Source organism: Trachypithecus francoisi, unplaced genomic scaffold (genome assembly GCF_009764315.1).
Source record: "Trachypithecus francoisi isolate TF-2019V2 unplaced genomic scaffold, Tfra_2.0 Lachesis_group14, whole genome shotgun sequence".
NCBI lineage: Eukaryota > Metazoa > Chordata > Mammalia > Primates > Cercopithecidae > Trachypithecus > Trachypithecus francoisi.
In genome coordinates, this window is record NW_022681459.1 from 39,968,666 (window position 1) to 39,981,895 (window position 13,230).

The window sequence follows — 13,230 nt, forward strand, 5'->3', positions numbered from 1 at the left end:
GTTTGTGGAATGGGATCTTAGGAGCATCTGCAGCCTATCCAGCTGGGCTGGTGGCAGGATGATGGACTCCCAGACAAGATAGTGCTAATTTGGAACATTCTGCCTCGGCCAGAATGCCAATACCTTCTAATATTTGGCTGGTATTGTCTTGAGGAACTTCTCAGATGGCTCCCACTTCCGGTGGGATGGTAGCTTCCTTACCCCATCCCTGTGTTGCCTGAGCAGACGTCCCTTGTCCTGAAATGTCACCACAAAAGTCTAGGCACTTCAGGCCAGAGGCTTAGGCAATTTTGTGATGGGAGCTCCCCCAAGGCCTTACCAATGACCACCTTATTGCTGCTGTCCAGTGTTTTGGAATGTTGACTTTTTATCTACCTGGAGAAGGTGTGACACCACATCTTCTGCCACAGGCACCAACATACAATGGATATGTGACACTAAGTTGGGCTAATGCAGTAAATTGTACATTTCCAAGGATATTTCACTCACTACTGAGTGAGACAGTTACACAGAGCAACCCCACAGTGATGCAGTGAAGATAAACCACCAGGAAACAAAAAGAGGAGGGAATAATGTCTAACTCATTCTACAAGGCCAGGACTACCCTGACACCAAACTCGACAGACATCACAAGAAAAAAAAGCCACAGACCCAAATCCCTTATGAATATAGATGTAGAAATCCTCAGCAAAGCACAGTGGACTCTTGAACAACACAGGTTTACTAATACACAGATGTTTTTCAACCAAATGTTGATAAAAAATACAGTATTTGGCTAGGCCCAATGGCTCACACTTTGGGAGGCTAAGGTGAGAGGATCGCTTGAACCCAGGAGTTTGAGGCTGCAGTGAGCTATGATCCTGTCACTGCACTCCAGCCTGGGTGGCAAAGCAAGGCCCTGTCTCCAAAACGACTAAATAAATAAATTAAAATAAGTGGTGGGCACGTGTAATTGCAGCTACTTGGGAGGCTGAGGCAGGAGAATCGCTGGAACCCTGGAGGCAGAGGTTGCAGTGAGCTGAGATGGTGCCATTGTACTCCAGCCTGGGTGACAGAGTGAGACTCCGTCTCAAAAAAAAAAAAAAAAAAAAAAAATTCATATGGAAATGCAAGGGATCCAGAATAGCCAAAATACTTGGGTATTTTGCCTGGGTAACATAGGGAGACCTCACCTCTACGAAAAGGTAAAAAGATTATCTGGGCATGGTGGCATGCGCCTGGGTCTCAGCTCCTGGGAGTTGGGGGTGGTGTTGAGGTGGGAGCATTGCTTGAGCCTGGGAGGTTGAGGTTGCAGTGAGGCATGTTTGTGCCACTACACTCTAGCCTGGGTGACACAGTGAGACCCTGTCTCAAAAAAAAAAAAAAAAAAAAAAGAAAGAAAAAAAGAAAAGAAAAAGAAATTAAAAGCAAAATAAATAAATGGAAAGACATCCCATGTTCATAGACTGTAAGATTTTAAATATAAAATGGCAGTATTCCCCAGACTGGTCTACAGATTCAGGAGTTGCATAGATTCAGTGCAATTCCTATTGAAATCCCAACTGCCTATTTTGCAGAAATCATCAAAATTAATGTGGAAATGCAAAGGATCCAGAATAGCCAAAATACTTTTGAAAAAGATTTGGAGGACTTACAATTCCTGATTTCTAAACTATGAAATGACTGTAATCAAGATCGTGGTGGTGACATAAGAGTACATGCATGAATGGAATAGAATTGACAGTCCACAAATAAACACTTATGTTTATGGAAAAGTGATTTTTAAAAGTAGACTTTATTAGCTGGGAATGGTGGTACATGCCTGTAGTCCCAGTTACTCAGGAAGCTGAGTTGTGAGGATGGCTTGAACCTAGGAGGCAACATAGCAAGACCCTGTATCTAAAAAAAAGATGAGTTTTCAGAGCAGTTCTAGGTTCACAGCAATATTAAGCAGAAAGTACAGAGAATTCCCATATACTTCTTCCTTCCACACACGTGTAGCCCCCTCTCCCACTACTGACATCCAGCACCAGAGGGGCATGTTTGTTACAATCGATTAACCTACATTGACACATCATTATCACCCAAAGTTCATAGTTTACATTAGGGTTCACTCTTCCGGTTGTACATTCTGTGGGTTTGGACAAATGTGTAATGACACATATGCACACCATTATTGTATCATACAGAGTAGTTTCATTGCCTTAAAAACCCTCTATGCCCTGCCTATCCCTCCCTGTTAACACCTGGCAACCACCGATCTTTTTCCTGTCTCCATAGTCTAGTCTTATTTTTGCAGAATCTTTTTTGGTTTTGAGATGGAATCTCGCTCTGTCACCCAGGCTGGAGTGCAGTGGTGCGATCTCGGCTCATTGCAAGCTCCGCCTCCCGGGTTCACACCATTCTCCTGCCTCAGCCTCCTGAGTAGCTGGGACTACAGGTGCCCACCACCATACCTGGCTAATTTTTTTTTTTTTCTTTTGTATTTTTAGTAGAGACGGGGTTTCACTGTGTTAGCCGGGATGGTCTCGATCTCCTGACCTCATGATCTGCCCGCCTCGGCCTCCAAAAGTGCTGGGATTACAGGCGTGAGCCGCCGCGCCTGGCCTGCAGAATCTTATGTAGTTGGGATTCTAGAGTATGTAGCCTTTTCAGGCTGGCTTCTTCCCCTTAATAATACGCATTTGAGATTCCTCGATGACTTTTCATGGCTGAATAGCTCATTTTAATTTTATTTTTTATTTTTATTTTTGAGACAGAGTCTCGCTCTGTCACCCAGGCTGGTGTGAAGTGGCCTGATCTTGGCTCACTGCAGCCTCTGCCTCCTGGGTTCAAGTGATTCTCCTGCCTCAGCCTCCCGAATGACTGGGACTACAGGCGTGCGCCATCACACCAGGCTAATTTTTGTATTTTTAGTAGAGAGGGGGTTTTCCCATGTTGGGCAGGCTGGTCTCAAACTCATTTCCTCAAGTGATCCACCTGCTTCAACCTCTCCAATGTGCTGGGATTACAAGCGTGAGCCACCCCACCTGGGCTGTGCTTTTTTTTTTTTTTTTTTTTGAGATGGAGTCTCGCTCCGTCGCCCAGGCTGGAGTGCAGTGGCGCGATCTCGGCTCACTGCAAGCTCCACCTCCTGGGTTCACACTGTTCTCCTGCCTCAGCCTCCCCAGTAGCTGGGACTACAGACGCCCGCCACCATGCCCGGCTAATTTTTTTGTATTTTTTAATACAGATGGGGTTTCACTGTGTTAGCCAGGATGGTCTTGATCTCCTGACCTCGTGATCCACCCGCCTTGGCCTCCCAAAGTGCTGGGATTACAGGCGTGAGCCACCACGCCCGGCCAGCCTGTGCTATTTTTTTTTTTTTTGAGACGGTGTCTCGCTGTGTCCCCCAGGCTGGAGTGCAGTGGCCGGATCTCAGCTCACTGCAAGCTCCGCCTCCCGGGTTCCCGCCATTCTCCCGCCTCAGCCTCCGAGTAGCTGGGACTACAGGCGCCCGCCACCGCGCCCGGCTAGTTTTTTTTTTTGTATTTTTAGTAGAGACGGGGTTTCACCGTGTTAGCCAAGAGGGTCTCAATCTCCTGACCTCGTGATCCGCCCGTCTCGGCCTCCCAAAGTGCTGGGATTACAGGCTTGAGCCACCGCGCCCGGCCGCCTGTGCTATTTCTTAAATGCAGAGATGAAGTTGCCATGTGAAAGATGCAACATTCTTATCTTCAAGGATGAGAAACTGAAATGAGAGAATTCTGTACAAACCTTGTTAAAACACTCTTATCTTTTAAGCCTCCCCACATAATTTAGTTGCTTCTTCATAACTTATTATTCTTTGTCCAATTCAGTGTATAAGTAACAGACTCTAACTTCTTCTTTGGGTCTTCATATGTCCTTATGAGGGTTCCCAACCCATGTAAAACTTGTACCCAATACATTTGTGGGACTGAGTGTGGTGGCTCACTTCTGTGCTTTGGGAGGCCAAGGGGGGCTTGCTTGAGTCCGGGAGTTCAAGACCAGTCTGGACAATATAGTGAGACCCCGATTCAACAATTTTTTTTTTTAATTAGACTGGTGTGGTGGGTGGCATGTGCCTGTAGTCCCAGCTACTCGGGAGGCTGAGGTGGGAGGATAGTTTGAGCCCAGGAGTTTGAGGCTGCAGTGAATTATGATTTTGCCACTGCACTCCAGCGTCCCTTATTTATAAATAAATGTAATGGCTAGCCTTAGGGACTCTGTTAGCAAGATTAGAGAACAGAAATCAGATGTAGAATAGCATATAAATAAATTTGTGTGCTTTTCTCCTGTTAACCTGTCGTATGTCAATTTAATTCTTGGACCCAGCTGAGACTAGGGATGGAAGTGGAGTTTTGCCACCCCTACAGTTTCTGGTGATAAGGATGAGATCCTCTCAAGCCTAAAGATGGGATCCTGGGAGAACAAATAAAAGCAGGCACAGGTAGGAATTCTTACCAAAGTGAACTCTTCTGGATCTCTGTCTGTACTGCCTGGTTGAAAGAGGAGAGTAAAATTTTTCCTTGTCCCTTTCCAAATTCAAACTGGCAGGAGAAAAGCATTGATAAGAATTGATTCTTGGAGTTATGACTCTTGTGTCAACCTGAAATAATGAGATTCAGAAAATACCAGCTAGGCACGTTGGCTTATGCTTGTAATCCTAGCACTTTGGGAGGCCAAGGTGAAAGGATCACTTGAGCCCAGGACTTTGAGGCTGCAGTGAGCTATAATTGCATCACTGCATTCCAGTCTGGGTGACAGAGACCTAGTCTCAAAAAAAAAAAAAAGAAAGAAAGAAAAAGAAAAAAGAAAGGAAATATGATCTTTATTCTAGTTCAAAGCTTGACATGGACACCCAGGAAACAGCTTCCAAAGGGTTGGGGTCATTGCTCCAAAGTGGGGAAGCTAAGGTAGAAACAGAAACAGTGCCAGCAGGATTGCAACATCTTGTGTACAAATCCAGTATGTTAGATTCGATTAGTACAGCTTGCTACATTCCAAGGAAAATTGTTTCAACATTCCGTGAGAAGAAGTCAAAGTCTGAGGGCATCTTATCTCTGATGCTGCTCAGTCATTTCCAACCATTTACAGGAAAAAGCAGAAGTTGCAATTGCACACTCTATGCCTCAGGCCACATGGCCACATTCCTCCCGAGGCTCATAGTAATGTAAAGTTCCAACAGCTTGGCGGTGGCTCACTCCTGTAATCCCAGCATTTTGGGAGGCCGAGGTGGCTGGATAACTTGAGAAAGGAGTTTGAGACCAGCCTGGCCAACACAGCGAAACCCCGTCTCTACTAAATATACAAAAATTAGCCTGGCATGGTGGCAGGCGCCTGTAGTCCCAGCTACTCAGGAGGCTGAGGCGGGAGGATTGCTTGATCCTGGGAGTTTGAGGCTGTAGTGAGCCACGATTGCAGCACTGCACTCCAGCCTGGGTGACAGAGGGAGACCTTGTCTCAAAAAAAAAAAAAAAAAAAAAAGAATTATTTGATTTCACACTTCTGAATTTGGTATTTGGCTCTGCATACATAGTGGCTATTGACTCACAGCCTCCCAGAAATAAGGCTTGTTTTCTATGTCTCTGTCTTTTGTGTGATTTATTATATCTTGTTTTATGTCTTGGGAACATGGCTCTGTGACCAATGAAAATATTCTCTTTGGTTTCTGCCAGCTGGGGGGGTTGGGGGGACAGGTCGTTGTTAAGCTGCTAGCCAGCTGCCCAGGAATCAGAAACACAGTGTCTCTGTCCAACGGTTTCAGCTCTCAGAGGAGTTTGTCCTACTTGTCTCAGCTCTCATTGCCTTGATAACAATTAGGATATTTGCTTGCTTAGGTTATCTTGAGAAATACTTTGGATCTTGGGGGGATTGCATCTTTTCCAGCCTGTTTGGGATGCTCTTCTCTGTCTCCGGTTGAGCCAGAAAAGGCATACTGATTTTAAGCCATAAAAAGGCTTATTGGTTTTGAGTCACAATTAAAGTAGGTATAACATTGAAGATTTGGACTTTTGAATCTAAAAGCTTTTTTTTTTTTTTTTTTTTGAGATAGAGTCTTGCTCTGTTGCCCAGGCTAGAGTACAGTGGCATAGTCTCGGCTCACTGCAACCTCTCTTTCCCGGATTCAAGTGATTCTCCTGCCTCAGCCTCCCAAGTGACTGGGATTACAGGTGCCTGCCAACATGCCTGGCTAAGTTTTTGTATTTGCAGTAGAGATGGGGTTTCACCATGTTGGCCAGGCTGGTATTGAACTCCTGACCTCATGAACTGCTGACTCGGCCTCCCAAAGTGCTGGGATTACAGGCATGAGCCACTGTGCCCAGTCTAAAAGTATTTTAAAGAGTGCTACTAGCCGGGTGTTGTAATCTCAACATTGTGGGAGACTGAGGTGGGAGGATCGCTTGAGCCCAGGAGGTTGAGGCTGCAGTGAACTATGATGTTGCCAACACAGTGAGACCCCATCTCTAAACTGCCCCCCGCCCGACACACACAAAAGAGTGCTTTCATCCTAAACAACGGTCCTATTGGTAACTAGAGAAAGATCAAATTAAAAAGAAGACACAAAGAAATATAGGCCAGGCATGGTGGCTCATGCCTGTAATCCCAGCACTTTGGGAGGCCAAGGCAGGTGGATTACGAGATCAAGAGATTGAAACCATCCTGGCCAAAATGTTGAAACTCCATCTCTACCAAACATACAAAAATTAGCCAGGCGTGGTGGCAGGTGCTTGTAGCCCCAGCTACTCAGGAGGCTGAGGCAGAAGAATCGCTTGAACCCGGGAGGCTGAGGTTGCAGTGAGCCAAGATGGCGCCATTGCACTCCAGCCTGGGTGACAGAGCCAGACTTCGTCTCAAAAAAAAAAAAAAAAAAAGAAATATAATGGTTAGCTTTAGAGACTTCCTTTAATCTTCCTCCACATTAAAGAACAGAAATCAGATGTAAAATAAAAGTTAAAATCTGCACCCTCTGTAAATTCTCCTCCTCCATCCACCTGTGCTCTGCTCAACCCCCAAGTCCCTGTCCCTGATCCCCCAGAAGATCTTTCAGATATCTGGGCCCCTGACTTAAACCTACCCTCCTCAAAACTTGGCCCTATCTCCTCAGCAAATTTCTTTTAGACCTAAAACTTCTCCAAATATCCTTTCAATGCCCAGCTGCCTACTTATCTTCCCTTTTCCTGTAAAATTCACAGAAAGCACCCTAGCCTGTTTTCCAGGCCCAAGATATACAGGTGACATGTAAATACTGATAGCCAGAAAATAGACCTAACACAGGTTCTGGGAACGAGCAGCCAGGCTTGCTTCACTGTACCTTACAATTCCTCCTACTTCCTGGGGCTCTGTCATCAAACCTCATCAGCTCCAGGCATTCCCATGTTTAGGCCGAAACCACAAAAAAATCTGCTGAACTATCGTGCTCTTAGGAAAAAGAAACCATAAACATCACCCTAGATCTCTGATAACAAAAAATATGCTCTGAAACTCCTTCTTGAAGAAAATCTACATTCTTTCTTAGTTCCTTGAAAGTGTAAATCTTATCATATCTTTAAAACTTAAGTATCTGAGGCATTGGGCTGGGCGCAGTGGCTCAGCCTGTAATCCTAGCACTTTGGGAGGTCAAGGTGGGCGGACTGCTTGAGATCAGGAGTTCGAAACCAGCCTGGCCAACATGGTGAAACCCTGTCTCTACTAAAAATACATATATAAAAAAAATTAGCTGGGTGTGGCATGCGCCTGTAATTTCAGCTACTTGGGGGGCTGAGGCTGGAGAATTACTGGAACCACTTGGGAGGCGGAGGTTGCAGTGAGCCGAGATCATGCCATTGCATTCCGGCCTGTGCGACAGAGCCAGACTCCGTCTCAAAAAAGCAAACAAACAAACAAAAAAAGTGTCTGACGAATTAACTAGAACAACCCCTAGTATGCTCATATGAGATTTTAAAAAAGTGTTGAATGTTTAACATTTTAGATACTTTACTTCAATAATGTTTGATATTTGCCTAATATATATATGTCAAAAAAATTGCCAGCAAAATAAAACTTAATAACTAACTTTGTCTAATGTTTCATGAAGTTTTCACAATTCAAATCTAATTGTTAAACAAACTAAACTTATATAAATGCAAGTGGGAAAAAATTTGTAAATAAGTTATAATTATTATTTTTTGAGACTGGGTGTTGCTTCGTTGCCCAGGCTAAACTATAGTAGTGGGACCGTAGCTAACTGCAGCCCTGAACTTCTCTTGCCTCAGTATCCTGAGTAGCTGGGATTATAGGTGTGTACCACGATGCCTGGCTAATTTTTAGAAAAATTTTCTTGTTGAGTGGAGTCTTGCTATGTTGCCCAGGCTGGTCCCAAATTCTGGGCCTCAAGCAGTCCTCCTGTCCTGGCCTCCCAGAGTGCTGGGATTACAGGCGGGAGCCACTGTGCCCAGCTATAAATAATTTTTTATTGTTTTAATTTTTATTTTTGACTGACTCATTGCTAGACATACTATTTAAATAATGATTACATTTTATAAAATGTGTCTACTTAAAAATAATTTCCAGGAGTTCAAGGCTGCAGTGAGCCATGATTGTGCTATTGCACTCCAGCCAACTCCCACTATTATTGAGACCTTGTCTCAATAATAATGACAATAATAATGATGATAATTTCTGGCCAGGCAAGGTGGCTCATACCTGTAATCCCAACACTTTGGGAGGCCGAGGAGGATGGATCACCTGAGGTCAGGAGTTTGAGAACAACCTGGCCAACATGGCGAAACCCCGACTCTACTAAAAATACAAAAATTAGCCAGGCATGATGGCAGGCACCTGTAATCCCAGTTACTGAGGAGGCTGAGGTAGGAGAATTGCTCGAACCCAAGAGGCAGAGGTTGCAGTGAGCCGAGATTGCACCACTGCACTCCAGCCTGGGTGACAAAAGCACACACACACACACACACACACAAAATCCAAAATCTTTTCAGTAATCTAAAACCTTAAAGTCAAACTAAGTTAAATTAAAAGATGGTTATTTGTTGAATATCTAGATCACTTCCAAATAAGATATAATACAGAAACATTGATTGCTGAACGTAAGTATAAGCTTATTCAACTTTGGTTTCTTACTACACGGGAACAAAAGATACCTGTGTCTCTCAAGAAAAGTGTCCTGGGCTGGCCTTGGTGGCTCACACCTGTAATCTCAGCACTTTGGGAGGCTGAGGGAGGAAGATTGATTGAGTCCAGGAGTTTGGGAGCAGCCTGGGCAACACAGTGAGACCCCATCACTACATAGAATAATACAATTATCTGGGTGTGGTAGCCTATGCTTGTTGCCCCAGCTATTCTGGAGGGTGAGGTAGGAAGATCACTTGGGAGTTTGAGGCTGCAGAGAGCCATGATCATGCCACTGCTTGATTCTTGCTATTGGAGCCTCCCTGAGCATGTGCCCAGCTCTGGGTGTCACACTAACAACCTGGAGAGTACCCAGAGGCAGGACCAGGATGGGAGGGCCTGGGCACCTCATGGAAACTGCTGCTGCCCAGAGCTCAGGTTTCTGTCACCCACAGGCTGGGAGGCCTTAAGAAAGTGATTCAACTTCACTGAGCCTCAGTCTTTGCCTCTGAAATGGGGATCACAGGAATTCCTGTGGGGATATGTGAAGACTGAATGAAATGGTTCACACAAAGATGTAGCCCAGTGCCTGGGGGACACTAAGCACATGCTGAGCCTTCAGCCACCTGGGAAGGGGAAAGGGAAACACGGGTGGCCACCTGGGGCTGGTGGAGGAACGAGGGGCCTGCTGGGAGGATCCTGGACAAACTCACCTCTGGGCATCTGCCCTGAACTTGGGCTGGCGTCATAAGGAAGTTGGTCACCAAGAAGAACACGTTTTCTCCCTAGGAGGCAAATCTTAAGGTTGGCCTGGATGGGCTCGCATTGACCAGAAAGGCCGGCAGCCGGCAGCCTGGTTTATGAGGGAAGGGATGTTGGCCCTGTCCAGTCATTAACCCTGTCCCCCCATAAGGCAGATTGAAGCAGAGATGGGAGGCTGGCAGGGTTCTGGCCATTTTTGAGACTGGGAAGCCTCGTGCCTGTGTCCATCTCTTGAGACAAGTTTCTTTCTCATTTGTTCAACCAAAATATCTTTTCTTTTCTTTCTTATTTATTATTTTTTTGAGACAGAGTCTCACTGTGTCACACAGGCTGGAGTGCAGTGGCACGATCTCGGTTCACTGCAACCTCTGCCTCCTGGGTTCAAGGGATTCTCCTGCCTAAGCCTCCTGAGTAGCTGGGACTACAGGTGCACAGAGTTTCACTTTACTCATCCAGGCTGGAATGCAGTGGTGTCATCAACGCTTACTGCATCCTCTAACTCCTGGGCTCCAGAGATCTTCCTGCCTCAGCCTCCCAAGTAGCTGGGATTATAGGCTCTAGCTACCATGCCTGGCATCAACCAGAATATTCCAACAGCCTGCTGCTTCTAGTACTGAAGATCCAGGGGAGAGTTGGGCCCGGCACCTGCCCAGGATGGAAAGGAGGTGAGTCTCCCATACCACACACAGCAGCACTGGCATGGCAGGGCACAGGTGAGAAGACAGAAAGCTCTGCCTGTGGTCAAAGGGTGGCTAAGGACGTTGGAAGGGGAGGCTGACCCTCCAGTGCTGCCCACAAGAACACTGAATTTGGGGAATGCATGCCCAGGAAAGGAAGGTGAGGGCTGTGCAGAGGGTGCTGAGAGAGGCAGTCATTGGGATTAGGAGGGATGGGTGGCCACCATTATTGGGGGGTGGGGGGCTCCTGAGAGTAGAAGCAGGGGCTGCAGGCTCTGAGGATGCCTGGTGTGAAAGTTCAGCCTGGCTACTGAGTGGTGTGCACCGAGCAGTAGGGAATGGGTGAGAGGGGCATCTAAGGGTCCTCTAGGAGTTCACAGTCTCATGCAGGCGTGGCATGGGCAAGTAGTGAAACATGTTGGAAGGGATAGGAAGGGGTTGAGGCTGAGTCACGGGTCTGGCTGCCGCACTAAACTAGTGGATGTCACAGCCCTCGGAACTAGTGGATGTCACAGAGGCCATGCCAGGAGAGGGAAATAATTGACCTTTGGACATGTGGGTGTGCACCTGGAAGACAGCTGTGCTCTAGGCAGGTGTTCACTGGGGCTGCATACACCCTGGGTATCAGAAGAGCAGAGGTGGAAGTTAAGGCTGTGGATAAGCTGGGTGGAGGGAGGAGGAAAATGCAGCCGAGAAGGGTGCAGGAGGAGCACCTGACAGAGGTGCCCCCATCAGGGAGCAGGGCTACAGGAAGTTCCGGTTCCAGCCCTCTCACACCCCTCACCCCTCTCAAGCTCAAGTCATTAGTTTCAAACACTCCCTTCTTTTCTGTTGGCAGCCTTCGGAAATGCAGTTTCTCTGGCCTGGCTTCTCAACCTGTACCTTTTTCTACCGGAACCTCCTACACATCCCTGAAAGCGCTGTCCAGGCGCCACTCCTCTGTGAAGGCCTTCCTGAGAACCCCCAGCTGCCTCTGGCATCACATGCTTCTCTCTGGCACACACTGGCTGCATGGCGGGTGTCCAAGCTGTCAGCAGAGAAAGGACTTACGCCCCCGTCTGCAGCACCAGGGCCCCCACCTGAGGCGGCTTCACCAAGTCGGCCACTTCCCTTTGAGTTTGGTGATGGAAATCTGGGGGTCAAGATCCCGGTCCTGGTAGCCTTTTTTGGCGAGGAGGGCCCACCTGGGGAGGAGAAGTTAGGCAGTGTGGTGTGTCCCCAGCGTGTAGTGACAGGGGCAGAGCTGGGCCCTACATGCTCAGTTCTCTCCCCACACCCTACAGGCTCCCAGTCCAGCATCGAGGGCCCCACCTCCTCTCTGGCCCCACTTCCCACTCCAGACGCCCTGAACGAGACAGAAGCTCCAGCCATGCGTCAGAGAGCCAGTGCCCTCGGACAATCACCTTCCCCAGCCAGCACCCACCCCCAGCCTCACTAGACCCAGCTCCCAGCTTCTAGACTCCCCTGACCCGAGGTAGAGCTGGTGGTCTCTCTGGGGCTACTGCTCCAGCTCTCACAGATGTTAAGGACGATGTCTTGTGCCCCCTGGGTGGGGCTGTGGGGAGGGACTGGGAAAGAGGCAGGTGGGCACACAGGACAAACACACAGCTTGTTCTTGCTCTCCTGTCTTATATCGCCTACCTCCCCCCAGCCCCCATCCCAATCTGCCCCCTTCCCCTCCAGCCCCTAAACAGCCCATCCCTCAACTTCAACCCAGCAGGACCAAGCCCCACCCCCCACCTCTTCCCCTGCCCCTCCAGCCTGGCCAAAAGCTCTTCTCTCTTACCCTACCACATAGACCACGATCCCAAGCTGCAGCAGCCTCTGCAGGGCGCCCACCCGCCAGTTCCTGGTCATAACATACTTCTCCGTCTTATAATCCAGAAGCCCCCAGCCTGTCGTAGCCCCTGGGGAGCCCATGCTGCCAGCTCTTGCTAGCTGCGGGCACATGAGTCAGCATGGTAGCTGCAGTCACAGCTGAACAGGAGGCAAAGCAGGGCCTGAGCCAGGCCAGGCCAGCCGCTGTTAAAGGGACACTTCCACTAAAGCAGGATCCAGCCTCCGACACCCAGCCCTCAGTCCCTAACCCCAGCTGCCCTGCACGTCCCACCCTCCCTACATTCCCTTTGCTGGGCCCTGGCACACAGAAAACAGCAGCAGCTCTGTCCCTGCCCTCTGGCCTCACTTCCTGGGGTGGGAGTGGAGGTGGTGAGAGGATGGGGAAGGACAGCTGTTATCAGTGCTGTGAGAGGATGGCCTGAGGGCAGCAAGAGCCCCGGGAAGGCTCTGAGTAAAGCTTCAGGAATAAGTGACTTCTGAGCCGACCCTTGCAGATTCTGAAGTGAATAAGCAGACAAAGATGGGGATGGAGGTTCCCAGGGGAACGAACAGCGTATGCAAAGGCCAGCGCATGCAAGAGAACTGAGAGCCACAGAGTGAGAGGGTGACCTGGCTCTGAGAGGTTCCCCAGACTCTCCTGAAAAGCTGCTCCCAAGTGCAGTGAAGAAAACACAAGCTCAGAAGTCAGGCATGTTTCCCATTCCATGAAAGGGGGTGCGATGCTGGAACCGCCTAGGGAGGCAGGGAGGCTAAATGCCCACAAGGCGCCCAAGCTAGTTCATGGCCCGTGGCGCGTGCAGTTTACCCTCTCAGGCGGGGAGCCTCAGCTGAGGCGAGCCACGGTTTCTACGGCAACTAACAACACCTG

The 13,230-nt window shown here is 48.3% G+C and overlaps 1 long non-coding RNA gene across 4 annotated transcripts; it reads right to left on the reverse strand.

The window, feature by feature from the left end:
* Positions 1 to 1,642: 1,642 nt before the first annotated feature.
* Positions 1,643 to 12,903, reverse strand: LOC117095978. 4 transcript variants are annotated; one of them, XR_004442272.1, is made up of 4 exons: positions 12,310 to 12,903; positions 11,603 to 11,707; positions 9,798 to 9,869; positions 1,841 to 1,878 (listed from the first exon to the last, which is right to left on the reverse strand). It is a non-coding gene; the product is annotated as an uncharacterized LOC117095978 (long non-coding RNA). The 4 variants fall into 4 exon arrangements; XR_004442274.1 differs by lacking the exon at positions 1,841 to 1,878 and adding an exon at positions 9,114 to 9,188; XR_004442273.1 differs by lacking the exon at positions 1,841 to 1,878 and adding an exon at positions 9,177 to 9,231.
* Positions 12,904 to 13,230: the final 327 nt, after the last annotated feature.